Below are 13,820 nucleotides of genomic sequence, written 5' to 3'. Positions count from 1 at the left end.
TGTTCTTAATGTTCTATGTTATTTCTCACCTCTTTTTTTGTCCCTTGGTTAATCTCATATTGTTACTGTATCTGATTTTGTTACCTTGTCATTGTGTATCCATTTATTTGTTTATTTGAAATAGGAAAGGGGGAAAACAAGATGAGGAGAGAGGTCAGGGGAGGGAAATGTGGACAAAAACATGAGAAGGGATATCAGTGTGTGAAAAGTAATGCACCTTCTATCTGACAAATGAGACTGTAACCCTTCTATTAATTAGAATTTAAAGTTTATAAGGCCTAGATTCAAGATGCAAGGAAGCATGGAATGTTTCCAAGAAATGAACCAGGAGTCTTGTGATAGATGGAATGCAGGGAAAACTGTGATGAGCTCAGAACTTCATGCAGAAGATGAACAGGCCCCACGGGCACTGGCTGGGGAGGATTTCACATGCTCTTGGGCAGCCGGCCGCAGTGTGAAATTCTTACACACTCTCATTCCACTGATTCTGAATCCTCTGAGATAACCAGACATGGTGTGTAAAACAGGTGCTGCCCTAAACACGGTGTAGGTGAGCAGCATGGCCAAAACTCATGGAGAAGAACCCTGGCCCTGTGATGTGCCTGAACTCCAGTCCCTAGGGACTGGAAGAAAGGCTATATCAAGAACATGGTGAACCTCAGGGGCTCCCTGGTCGGAATATAAGCGTCAGCAAATACGATTATAATGAGAGAGCTACTTCATGGAGTGACAACAGGAAGATATTGGATGTGGGAAGATGTGTTTCTTGGTCTCACTTTCTAGAGGCCAACTGAAGGCCTTGGGGTAAACTCTGGAGGCCACAATTGTGTGAGGGAAGCCAGAAAGGTGCATGTAAAACTGTGCACCTGGGAGCCAAGAGAGGGGCCTAGGAGTAGACTGGCTCCCTAGCCAGCACGAAGCCCTAGGTTTGATTCCTCAGGACCACCGAAACAAAACAAGCTGGAAATACTTCTGTGGCTCAAGTGGTAGAGCACTGGACTGGAGAAAGCCCAAGGCCAGTGCTTAGGGCCTGAATTAAAGCCCCAGGATCTGCAAACAAAAATTCTTTAATAAATGAAAGGACTGGGAGTTTGGCCTAATGGTATAGTGCTTGCTTAGCATGCACGGACAACCCGGGTTTGATTCCTCGGTACCACATACATAGAAAAGGCTAGAAGTGTTGCTGTGGCTCAAGTGGTAGAGCTCTAGCCTGGAGAAAGTCCAAGGTCAGACATCAGGCCCTGAGTTCAAATCCAGGACTGGCAAAAAAAATTGAAAAAGAAACTGCACCGTCCAACTATAGCAAGTCCCACACTCTCCCCAAACTAGACCAGAGCTGGATGGGGCTGGGACTGCAGGAGCAGACTCCACCCATTCTGCCTGGATCACAAGATTCTGGCCACACCCCCTATTAGTTCCTGTTTCTCGCTGACCAATGGGATAGGAGATTTGGGGCCACGCCCACGTTCCACGCTGCCTAGCAATACTGGTATTCTGTCTGTTGACTTATACCACTACCAGCAACTGTTGAAGGGAGAGGTGGCTGAGTGGTGATCGAGAGAATCCAGGTGATTTGGCGATAGACTTGGATACTCGCTTACTTATTAGTGATTGGGTACGTACAGGAGATTTTGAAGAGCCTGGGAATGTGGCCGGTCCATCTTTCCCATCCCAGAGCTGGCACGTCTGAACGATCAAAACCAAGAAAGAAACAACTGCAGGAACATCAGCAGAACTATCTTCATGGATCTGAAAAGATAAGGAAGAAAAATAAAAGGGGAGGCAAGCCCACGACCAACACCACTGGGGTCTGTAATTCACGTGAGGGTGCAGCCAGAGACCAAGCTGACCCTGAGCCTCGCCTGCCTTCAGGCACAGTCGGAGCAGCCAGGGTCAAGAGTGTCACAGGTCCCAAGAACAACAAGGATCTGGAGAGGGGCTACCAATACCTGCTGCTAGCCCTGGACCTGAGCAAATTACGACATCAACAGCTCTTCAGTGAAATCCACCAACTAAAGCAGGTAAAGAAAGAGCTGCAGGAACAACAGCAGGAAGAAAATGAGAAGCTGGCCCAGGTGCAAGAAACACTGAAAGCAGAGTTAGAAGACCACAAGGTAGCCACACATATGTTGCTTTCAGAAAAAGGCCACTTACAATCTGCCCTAGCCCACATGGAACAGGAAGTCAAACGAAGTCAGGTGGAGCATGAAGATCTGCCCAGCCGCCTGCAGGCTTCTCAGCAACGCAGCATAGACCTAGAGATGGCCTTGTCTGCCCTCACCACCAGAAGGACATCGAGCAGAAGAACAGACAGTTCATCCAAGACCTGGGTGATGTGAAGCTGCAGCTCCAGGAAAAGAGCAGAAGCTGTGACAACCTGCAGGAGCTGAATGCAGACTTACAGGTGAAGCTGGACGTGCTCCGGACCCAGAAGTCCAACATGAAAATGAAAATAGAAAAATTCCAACGAGTGCTAGAGGAGCGGGCAGTGCTGAAAAGAAGAATAGAAAATGTGCAAAGTGTGGTGAGTGCATTGAGGTTGGAGAGGGACAAGATTGCGGAGGACCTGAGGGTGGAGAGGTCTACGTGGACGGAGAAGGTGTGGCGGCTCTCACAGGAGATGAACCAACTCACAGACCAGCACGAGGAAGACCTGTGGCAGATGGTGGATCTAGAGAACAAGCTGGCAGAAATGGAGAACAAGCTGGCAGAGGCACAGTCCCTTGCAGGACCATCTCAGGCTGACTTAAAGAACCTGGAGCAACAACTTCAATTCCAGGTTCAGGAAAACCAAAGCCTCAGTCTCCAGAACCTGGAGCAACAGGAACGGCTGCTGATACTGCAGAAGAGAGTGGGCGACAAGGCTCAGTCCAACATCTTTGAGACCCAGAAATGCACAGACCTGCAAACGAGAGAGCTGAAAGAGCAGCTGGAGCAGCTGCAGGAAGCTTTCCAAAGGCTGAGCACTGAGAAGGACCAGCTTACCAGCCTCCTGACCTCAGAGCAAAAGGAGAATGAACACCTTCTGGAGAAGCTGGAGCAGCGAGAGATGGAATTAGGAGAATGGAAAGAGGTGGCTGAAGGAAGTTTTCAAACAGCCCAGAGTCTTCAGGAGCTCAATGCTCAGTACCTGGCCCAGCTGCAGGAACTCAAAACCACCTATGAAGAGAACATGGCCTCCATTCAGGAGCTGAGTGCAGAGAAGGAGGAGCTGCAACAGCACCTGCTGAGGCACGCCCAGCTGCTGGAGCAGCAGCAGCAGCAGGACCTGACCCTGACCCAAGAGTTGCAGGACACTCTCCAGTGCCTGGAAGACACTACACAAGAGAAAGAGCAACTCCAGGCCCAGCTGAGCTTCCTGGCTTTCCAGGAAGGTAAAGAAGGGGACAAGGAAGAAGCAAGGGCTGAGGAGGCAACTCCAGCCGCCGTGATCATCCCAGAGGCTGTGGACATCCCCCAAGTCATGAAGGCCTTTTACCCGAAAGCAAAATCAGTTGCTGAGGTGACAAAAGTGAAACTCAGCCAACAGCTGCAGGAGCAGCAGGCCCACTGCCAGTGCCTGGCCAACTTGGCAGCCCAGTGCCACACCAAGCTGGAGCAGCAGGCCCTGTTTCCCAAGAGCAAGAACCATGGTCCCTCAGGGGACAGGAAGCAGGACGCGCGGGTGTCTCAGAAGATGAGAATGTGCTTGCTCCAGGCCCTGCCTGACAAAGTGGAGCACCAGAGTCCAGCCGGGGACCTCCAGCACCGGTGTGCCCAGCTGTCCAAACACATCAGCACCCTCGACGACTCCATAATGCTGTACAAAGAACAGATGGAAGTCCTGGACCAACTCTATAAGGAGAAAGATGAGTGTGTCATGGAAATCTCCCAGGAGAAGATGCAGAAAAAGGAGCTGCAGGAACTTCTGCTGCTCCTTGTGGGTGAAGGCACACAGTGCCAGGGCCAGATGCCTGCAGACCCTGAGACCCCTGCTGCTGAGGTCACTTCACACCTGCCAAGCCACTCAAACATTGAAGACAGAAAGGAGCAGAAAATCTTTGCAGATGCCCAACTCAAAGACAGTGTGCAGCCTGCCCAGGTAGAGGCAGGGGGGCCTTGTCCCGAAAGGCCTCCACCCCAGAGCCCACTGTGATGCTTATGCCTGATACCCAGCCGACTGAAGAGCTTTAGCGCCAGGGCAATGAGCAATCCCGATCCTCTCCTTTCTTCTCCAGGCTGAGGAAAACGATGTGCTGGCGATAATGGTTCTTTAAATACTTATTAGCCACCATGGCAATCTTTTAGGCCTGCACCTAACGGGTGATGACTGGACTTCAACCTCAGGCCAGATAGGACAGAGACTGCGGGAGGTGGCCCTAACTCTAAGTCATCTAAACAGCCACTGGTTTCCGGGGAAGGAGGGCCCTTGATATAGTTTTCACAAATAATCAATTTTTATAAAGAAAAATCCATCATGTTCCTTTTTTATATAAATGACTAAACACAATGTATTCTGTGAACATAGAAACAAATGACTCAGAGATTGGGCCAGACAAAAAAGAAAACAAAGTTCATGCAGTAGTATCCTGAGGATCACAGAACAGAAATAGCTCCTTAACTAAAAATCTGAAGCAATCCCAATAAGCCAAAGTTTACTTACCAGCATGGTATCAATTCTAATTGTCTGTTTTTATAATTATACAATGTTTATGGAAGATTTTGACATTAGGGAAAGTAATATGAAATGCTCAACTACTGCCTATGGACACTGTTACCAATTACTACAACTTTCTGAATAGCATTACAATAATTCTTTCTTTCCTTACTTCTTGGTGCAGGGGCCTAGGTACTCTCTCTGAGCTTTGTTACTTAAGGCTAGTGCTCTACCACTTGATCAATAATTCTACTTCTAGCTTTTTTGTTGGATAATTGGAGACACGAGTCATATGCTCTTTCCTCTCAGGCTGGCATCGAACTGAGTTCCTTAGATCTCAAACTCCTGTGTAGCTAGAAATACTCGTCTGAAAATCCAGCCAAACTGGCTTCTTTAAAGTTCTGAAAATCAGAAGTATCACTAAGTGAAAGTCAAGATGTCAGAAGAGCTGCCTTACTTCTCAAAACTTAATCTGATAACTGTATGATAAGCTACATCAGACAGACATTACTTTAAAATCACAAATTCAGATTTTCCAGGTTGAAAGACATAAAGGTCTTTCTCTTATCAAACTTGGGAGTCTTTAATGGTAGTGCTGTCTGAAAACTACCCCAGAAGCTATCTGTGAAAAATGCCATCACTGACCTGAGACTAAGAGTTCCTTTAGTGCTACAGTGCTTGGTTTAAACCCAGCTGTCCACGGAGACCTATGACTCCCTGCTCTCTATAGAAAGATCTGTAACTTTCCAGAGCCTCCCTGAGTCTCCAGATACATAGTCTGACATAAAAATATCTGATATCAGATATTGTGGACTGGAGATCAAACATTTCCCATGATGCACCACTATTGAACAATAAAAGAACTAGAAATAAGGAGTTGAAATCTGTGCTAAATCCTCTCCCCAGGAACATAGCCACAATGTATCACACTTTGGCTCTGCCATGCACTGTTGGCTCACACCTGTAACACCAGCTACTCAGGAGGCTGAGTGCTAAGAATTGCAATTCAATCCATATGAAGCAGTGAAGTTTGTGAGACTCTTTATCTCCAGCAAAAATCCCAGAGTTGAGCTGTGGCTTAAGTGGTAGAGTGCTAGCCTTGAGCGAAAAAGCTCAGGAACAGTGCCCACATCCTGAGTTCAAGCTCCAGAACTGGCATGAAATAGACTCTTGGCCCAATGATATCCTTGAAGAGTATCAGCGGGAAAACGGCTGCATTTTCATGTCTTGTCTTATAACATCCCCTAATATCTTTATTTTATTTCAGCCCCAGATATGCTTATTATTTATTATCAAAACCTTTCCTGAAGAAATTATTTTATTATCTTTGAGTAATTGTCCAAAGGGATTTCAATTCAACAGAATAATTTATGAATAAAAGCATCTTGATCAATGTCATTCCTTTCCCCAATCTCGCCTAACTCCACCCATCCTCTCAAGTTACTGGGTTCCTTTTTCACATAGATGCGTTGCATATTATTATTGTGCTCACATACACCTCATCTCTTCATTCACAAGTCCCCTGCTCTTGACTTCCTTCCCTCCCCAGCAACACACATTTCAGCTTCCTGGTATTTATTTTCTTACACTATTAGTTATTCAAAGGAATTATACCATTACAATACTCCCCTACATATACCATACTTTAGATAATACATTTAACTCTATAGACATATGACATCTCCTCAATCATAAGGAAATAGAAAGACTTGTAAAAACTCATATTAAGTGAAGCAAGCTAGACTCAATGGAACATAGACTCCATGGTTTCCCTCATTTGTAATAGTATACATCTAAGACTTTCCTAGCAGAGGATCACAATAGCTCAAAAGCTATGCACATGAGGCCATAGTGGATGAGACTAAATGAAATGAATTCTAGGATATGGAAACAAGAGCTTTATCTTGTGTGATTGTTTTTCTTAATGTACTATGTTATTTCTTCCCTCTTTTTTCCCCTAATGGTTAATTTCATGTGGATACTGTATCTGACTTTGTAACCTGGTATATTGTATATCCATTTATTTGTTTATTTGAAATAGAGAAGGGAAGGGAAGGGAAGGGGGGAAAATAAGATGTTTGGGAGGGGGTTGGAGGAGGGAAATGGGGACAAAAACATGAGAATGGTTATCAATGTGCAAGAAGTAATGTACCTACTACCTGATGAATATAACTGTAACCCCTCTATATAATACCCCGATGATAAAAAAGGAAATGAAAACTGCTTAAAACCAAGAAAAAAGTAGCATTGTATGTGTGTGTGTATCATGTTTTCTAATATATCCTTTCACAATAATACAATATGGTTTATAGAATTTATCCTTGCCTATTTCATTCCATAAACATATGAGAAAAAGCTTATTCTGGAGAAAAAATTGTATTTTTGATTATTTAAACCATATGTTCATTTCCCAAGAATGAAGAAAAGAATGATACAGGAGTTATATTTCTCTTTCTCTTGAACTGCAGGACAACCACTTTAAGGCTACTACCCACTGAAAATTCAGAGAAGTCGCAAGGTGATGTCTTGTAACCTAGGATGAGTAAAATTCCAATGAACGTGACAGATGCAGGAAATCTCTGTGAAACCTCTTTCACCAATAAGTGTTCTTTTTCTGACTTGTTCCTGGTCAAAATGAATTGAATGCTTCTTTTGGATTTTAGCTTTTTGACTTTTTAAGAAAAATTCTATGGCTGGATAAATGGCTTTGCAGTGAAGAGCTGGTAGATAGAAAAATGCATAGAATGAAGTCAAATAGAGAAGACATTCAGCATCAGGCAAACTCTGAATCTTAATAAGAGGAAAATCACCCCCCCAAGATAATGATCTATGTAAAAAAGGGAATAGTTAATAAATTACCTTATATTCTGAATAGATTATAAGATATGGCTTTTAAGAAATAACAAGTGTCATGAAGAGAAATATAAAATCTGTCTTGTCCCCAAAACATCTATTACTATCACTAAAAACAAGAAAAAATGCTTGATGATAAAAAAAATGCTTCAATGTCCCCCCCAAATTTTTGAATCTTCAAGAATAAGAAAAGGAGATGAAATTAGATTGACAAAGAGATCAGAGTAGTACAAAAGGAAGCTAACATCCCAAAACAATGAAAATAAGCATAATTGATTATTAGCTAACTCAAAGGAAGCTCAAAGTTCAAAATTAAACACACACACACACACACACACACACCAAAAAAGAGTAGACCAGAATATCAGCCAAGTAATTTATTTAAAATGTAGGTTCTGCAAAACTACAATAATTATTTACCAGTGTTATAAAAATAATTGAGCTTCTGGAACAAAAGGCCTTTGACCTTCTATCAAAACCAGTGAAGTACCATCTGAAGAAAGTAGTTAATGTGCTAAGAGATGTCTTCTAATAGAAATGTGATGCTCTTCCTGTAAAACCAATACAGTGATTCACCCTAGTGCACTTATTGAAAATAAAACTTTTAAAATAAGAAACACAGCGGAACTAGGGCATACTAAATCCACTACCACAACAATGTTCATTGCAGCATTATTCACCATAGTAAAAATATGGAACCAACCTAGATGTCCCTCAGTTGATGAGTGGATCAGCAAGTTGTGGTATTTGTACACAATAGAATTCTATGCTGCTGTCAGAAAAAAACGATATCATCCCATTTGTTAGGAAATGGTAAGTCTTAGAAAAGATCATATTAAATGAAGTTAGCCAGACTCAAAGGAACTTAGGCTCAATGGTTCCCCTCATTTGGCATAATCAGTAGAAACCTTGGGCTCTACTAGCAGAGATCTGCAATAGAGCAAAATCTTGATTCATAAGGCCATATAGTATGAAGCTAATTGAAAGGACCTCCAGGATATTGAAACAAAAGCCATATAATGGATGATTGTTGTCCTTAATGTACTATGTTATCCCTCATCTCCTTTGCTGTCCCTTGGGTATCTCATATTGTTACAGTACCTCACTCTGTTATCTGATATATTGAGTTTATTTGTATTTGATTATTTGAAATTTGATAGGGAAGGGGGTAAAACCAAGACGGGGGGTGGGGGGGATGGTAAAAGGTACCAAGACATGTGAAAGGGTATCAATATATGTGAATTAATGCACCTTCTATATGGCAAATATCATGTAACCCTTTTATTAATTACAATAAATAAATGAAAAAAAAATGAATGATTGTTATCCTTAATGTACTATGTTATCTCCCATCTCTTTTGCTGTCCCTTGGTTACCTCATATTGTTACAGTATCTCACTTTGTTATTTGATATATTGGATTTATTTGTATTTGGTTATTTGAAATTGGATAGGGAAGGGGGGAAAACCAAGACGGGGGGGAGGTGGAGAGGAGGGTAATGGGGACCAAGACATGTGAAAGGGTATCAATATATGTGAATTAATGCACCTTCTATCTGGCAAATATCATGTAACCCTTTTATTAATTACAATAAATATATATATATATATATAAAAAAAAGAAACACAGTGGGATAGGTGAATCAAAGAAAGTTTACCTCCCAAACAGAAGCCCTGGTGTTCCTTTTTTCTTCTTTCTTTCTTTTTCTTTCTTTCTTTTTTACAAGTCCTGTACCTTGAGCTCATGACATGAGTACATCCTTCGGCTTTCTCAAGGCTAGAACTCTACCACTTGAGCTACAGCACCACTTCTGGCTTTTTTCCATAGATGTGGTACTGAGGAACCGAACCCAGATCTTCATGCATGCTAGGCAAGCACTCTATCACCAGGCCAAACTCATGGCTCATACCCTGATATTCTTTTAATGAAGGTTCAGGCCTGTCACCCTGCCACACTCCCATAATACCAACAAAGTAACAAGTCTATGCAAAAACCTCTTCCATTACCCCAGAATCCACTATCTGGGCTTCCATGGGAAAAAGAGATTTGTTGGAAAACTAAACCTTCCTTAAATATTTATTTGGGAAGAATGGTGGAGACTTGAGGAATTGGATAGAAGAAATCCATATGTTGTGAAGCATGTTATCAATGAAATCCAGATATATAACACACTAGTGTATGTATGAGAAAATACCACATAACTGTGGCCCCCCCTCAAAAAATTTAAAAAGAAGCTGCTTTAAACACTCCTCTCAAAATCAAATTTTCTAAGTCTGTATTTAAAACAAAGTTTCTACTGATTTTATAAGACATCACCAAAACCAAATGGAACTGAAACATTAAAATTAAAAGGTTATAGTAGCTGTCCATTAATGATTATAACTCATAGGTAGCCATTTAAGTATCAAAGTGGAGTCCAAGGCAAAATGCATTAACTGGAGAAAAGGTTACTTTCTCTAGATAGAAAGTACAGTCCATAAAGAAGACTTCACAATCACGAACCTTTGAAAATGAATTACAAAGCATCAAAGTACAGAAACCCGACTATTAGGATTGCAGGAGAAAACTGACAGCCACTATTAACAGTAGAAGGCTCTCAGTGCTATAAAATGTCAAAGACAGATTAATTAGGCCAAAAACAATCAAGGAAATAAGTAAAAACATGAATAAGGATTTAGAGATTTCACACCACATAATAAATACATGTAGAGAAGTTTTATGACATGGACTTTGGATAGTAATGTCCTCTTCTCTTTTCTATCTTAGTCACCTCCCCACCATCTTCTATCACCTATAGTTTTCAAGCATATTTTTTTAAAGGAAAGCAGCGTGTTGTTAAAAAAGAAGAAAAAATACTACAGCATGCATTGATACATTTGAATTGGTGCAAGTCCCTTTAGAATGACAGAGAATGTTAATATTAAATAATCAAATGAGAAAAATGTTACAAATGGGTAGAGTAAAACACTCTAATGAGGGGCATGAAGCAGAAAAGCAAGCCACAGGAGTTGTCTCTGCCCTTGTCAGTCAGAGCCCTGATGAGGATTTCACAACCGTTCTTTGGTCTCATTACTACTTTCAAGGCACAGACTGCCTTGACTTCTGCTCAACTCCTCCTGTCCTTCAAGTCTATTGCTTCCACGTGAAGGTAAGGTGTTTTGTCACTATCTTCGATTTGATGCACTTTCTCCCTCCTAGTTGTGAGTTTTGTTTGTATCTTATGAAGACTGTGGGCAGTTCTTCTCAAGCTATTATGATCCAAAATGAATTGGGAAGCCTCATTTTGGAGCATTTGAAGTCAGACAAATAAAGGACTAGGACACTGATTCCTCCCTTAGTTGCCACCAGTTTTATTACGGCATGTGGAAAGTGACAGAAAGGATGGCCCAGCCTCAAAATTCCACTCTCAGTAACTGTGCAGCTGCTTCTAGAATAAATATCCATAAAGGAAGGAAGTGGAATTTGCCTAGCTCCACAACTAAGAAGACTGTCTAGCAATAAATAATTGCCAAGTGAATGTAATTTATTTAAACTAATATTCCTTGTCTAGTGTCAAGCATACTAGAAAATACATATAACTCATAATGATCTTATAGAGAGGAATAAATGACTGCAGAAGGTGGTTGGCACACAACAAATGCTCTGTACAGATAGCAATTATAGTCAGTAACATCATTATCAATATAATCAAGTTCAGAAGGACAACAAGCTTAGATATGGATGGAAACCTCCTGTCTTTGTCAGTTTTCATCTACTGTAACAGGATATAAAAGGCTGATAATATATGAATAGCAGCAACTTACTTGGCCCACAGTTCTAGAGATTACAAGGGGCCAAGAAAGCAGGGAAAGACCACAGAAGACAAACGCCTTACTTCTGTGACAGAATTACAAGCTAACCCATGTTAAACAGAGGGAGAATGAGACCAGACTGGTCTTTTTTACAATCAGGAACCTGTTCCCCTATGGTCCAGCAATCCCACTCCTGGGCATTTACCCAAATGATCACAACTAAGGCCAACCTTAGGCTACAAACACAACCATGTTCATTGCAGCATAATTCACCATAGTTAAGAATGGACTCAACCCAGATGGCCTTCAATGAATGAATGAATCAGAATATGTGACATTTATACACAATGGTATTCTATGCTTCCATCAGAAAAAATGACATAGACATTCCTAAGGAAATGGAAAGGCTTGGGGGAAAAATCACATTAAATGATCCAAGCCAGATCCAAAGAAACACAGGTTCCATGGATTCCCTTATTTTTATTAGTATCTGTCTAGGGTGGTCCCATCAGAGGATTACATACTCAGTGGATTACTTATATAGTTCAATAGCTACGTACATATGATCATATAATATGGTGTTAATCAAAATGAACTCCGAGATAGAAAAAGAGAGTATTTGGGTGGAGAACAGTTACGTATTTTTCTTTTTTGTTTTAATGCATTGTGTGAAATTATTTCTTTTCTCTTTCATTTGATTTCCTTTGGTTTATCCCCTCTTGCCACTGTTTGTTTTTTTTGCCAGTCCTGGGCTTGAACTCAGGGCCTGAGCACTGTGCTTGGAATTTTTCAAGCCTAGAGCACTACCACTTGAGCCACAGCACCACTTCTGGCTTTTTCTATGTATGTGGTACTGAGGAATTGAATCTGGGTCTTCATGCATGCTAGACAAGCACTCTACACTAGGCCAAACTCCCAGCCCTGCAACTGTTTTTTTTGTTGTTTGTTTGTTTGTTTGTTTTGGTACTCTGTGCTTTGTATATACATTTATCTGATTTGGGGAAGGAAAGGAGAATAACAAAATGATGAGATGAAAAACAAAGGGTGAACCAGTGGAAAAGCAAGACTCAGATGACACTATGTTGGAAATGAACTTTACAATTTGAGGGGAAAGGAGGAGTGTTGGTGAGTGGGAGAAAACAAAGGAGAGGGTACCACTGTTCAATAAGAAATGTACCCATTACCTTAACATATAACTGTGAACCCTCTGTAATCACCTATTTAACTATTTAATCCTATTTTTAGTCATTCCTGCTAAAATCCTCCTAGTTTACCATGATATATTGTTGTTCTTTGAATTTCATAGATAAATAACTATATTTATATTTTCACTTTTAAAAAATATAGATATTTGAAACTATAAAAAAATTCCTCCTAAACAATCTATCATAGGTTTGACTGGGTAAGTTATATGTGAACAGTATGTATTCTATGAAACAAATATATTATTTGTATTTATTTCAGTGGAATCTCACAGAACTTAATGAACTTGGAGATGCTGCTTTGATTTTTTTGTTATGAGGTTTCATGTGATTACCTATATGTGCAAGCATAGGTAATTTCTTTGTTCTTTATGCTGGCCTTACAAGTATGATTCTATCAGATGGAGGATTTGAAAGGAAGAAACCCTATTAGGTACATTTACATACTTTGATGCCATAATTATACTTTTCATACTCTATTCTCCAGAAATATTTCTAAATATGGAGACATATTTATTTACAGAGATATTTCTTATATTCTAACTTACTGATGAAAATGATTATTGAAATAACTTAAATATTCAACAATTGCTAGGCAATTTTTATTATTCCCATCTGCTGCAATATTACAAGTCACTAAAATTGTTTATAAAGAGATGGTAATAACCCATAATGCAAAACCAAATGTCGAATAAAAAATGGTAATTAGGAAAAAGCAGGCAGAGAAAAAATGAAAAGAAATTTATTTAAATGCTATTATTTCTTATCTTTGGGTAGTAAGATTCTGGCAAATATTTCTCTTCCCTCTTCTTTTTTACTTTCCAAATTTCATGAAGTTTGTTTTTGATAGGACAATATTCTCTGTTTTTATTTTTTAAAGAAAAAATAGAAATGTATTTAGTAAAAGAAATGGTAAAATGTGTTTAAAAAGACAGGTCAGCTCAACAAAAGTTAGGCAAAGACACCATCGACTTAAACGACACCATAGCCCAGCTAGGCTTAACAGATATACACAGTCTTCCATCCAACGCCGAAACTTTTTACATTTTTCTCAGCAGCACATGGAACATACTCCAAAATTGATCATATAATAGTTCATACAGAAAACTTAAGAAGATACAAGATGACTGATATAATCCCATGCATTCTATCTGATCACAGTGGAGTCAGACTAGTTCTGAACAATGCAGTAAAAGTCAAAAAACATTCAAATAATTGGAAGCTGAACAACACACTTTTGATTAATTCCTGGGTTACAGATCAGATCAAAGAAGAAATTCAAAACTTTCTTGAATGAAATGACAATAAAGAGACATCACAAAGGAACTTATGGGACAC

The 13,820-nt window shown here is 40.4% G+C and overlaps 1 long non-coding RNA gene across 4 annotated transcripts in view; it reads right to left on the bottom strand.

Moving 5' to 3' along the window:
* The window catches only part of LOC150064945 (uncharacterized), a 55,697-nt gene that overhangs the window by 16,616 nt on the left and 25,261 nt on the right, over nt 1-13,820 (bottom strand). For 2 of the 4 annotated variants that reach the window (XR_016534855.1, XR_016534857.1), the window contains one exon: nt 1,351-1,749. This is a non-coding gene — a long non-coding RNA (uncharacterized LOC150064945). Of the gene's footprint in view, nt 1-1,350; nt 1,750-7,229; nt 7,357-13,820 lie in introns of those variants that run through there. The other 2 variants (XR_016534856.1, XR_016534859.1) reach the window with 2 other exon arrangements.

The sequence above is a fragment of the Megascapheus bottae genome, chromosome 3 (assembly GCF_031878675.1).
Source record: "Megascapheus bottae isolate mThoBot1 chromosome 3, mThoBot2.hap1, whole genome shotgun sequence".
Classification (NCBI taxonomy): domain Eukaryota; kingdom Metazoa; phylum Chordata; class Mammalia; order Rodentia; family Geomyidae; genus Megascapheus; species Megascapheus bottae.
The sequence above is the reverse complement of the archived record's forward strand: the minus strand, read 5'-3'. Positions and strand labels throughout refer to the sequence as shown.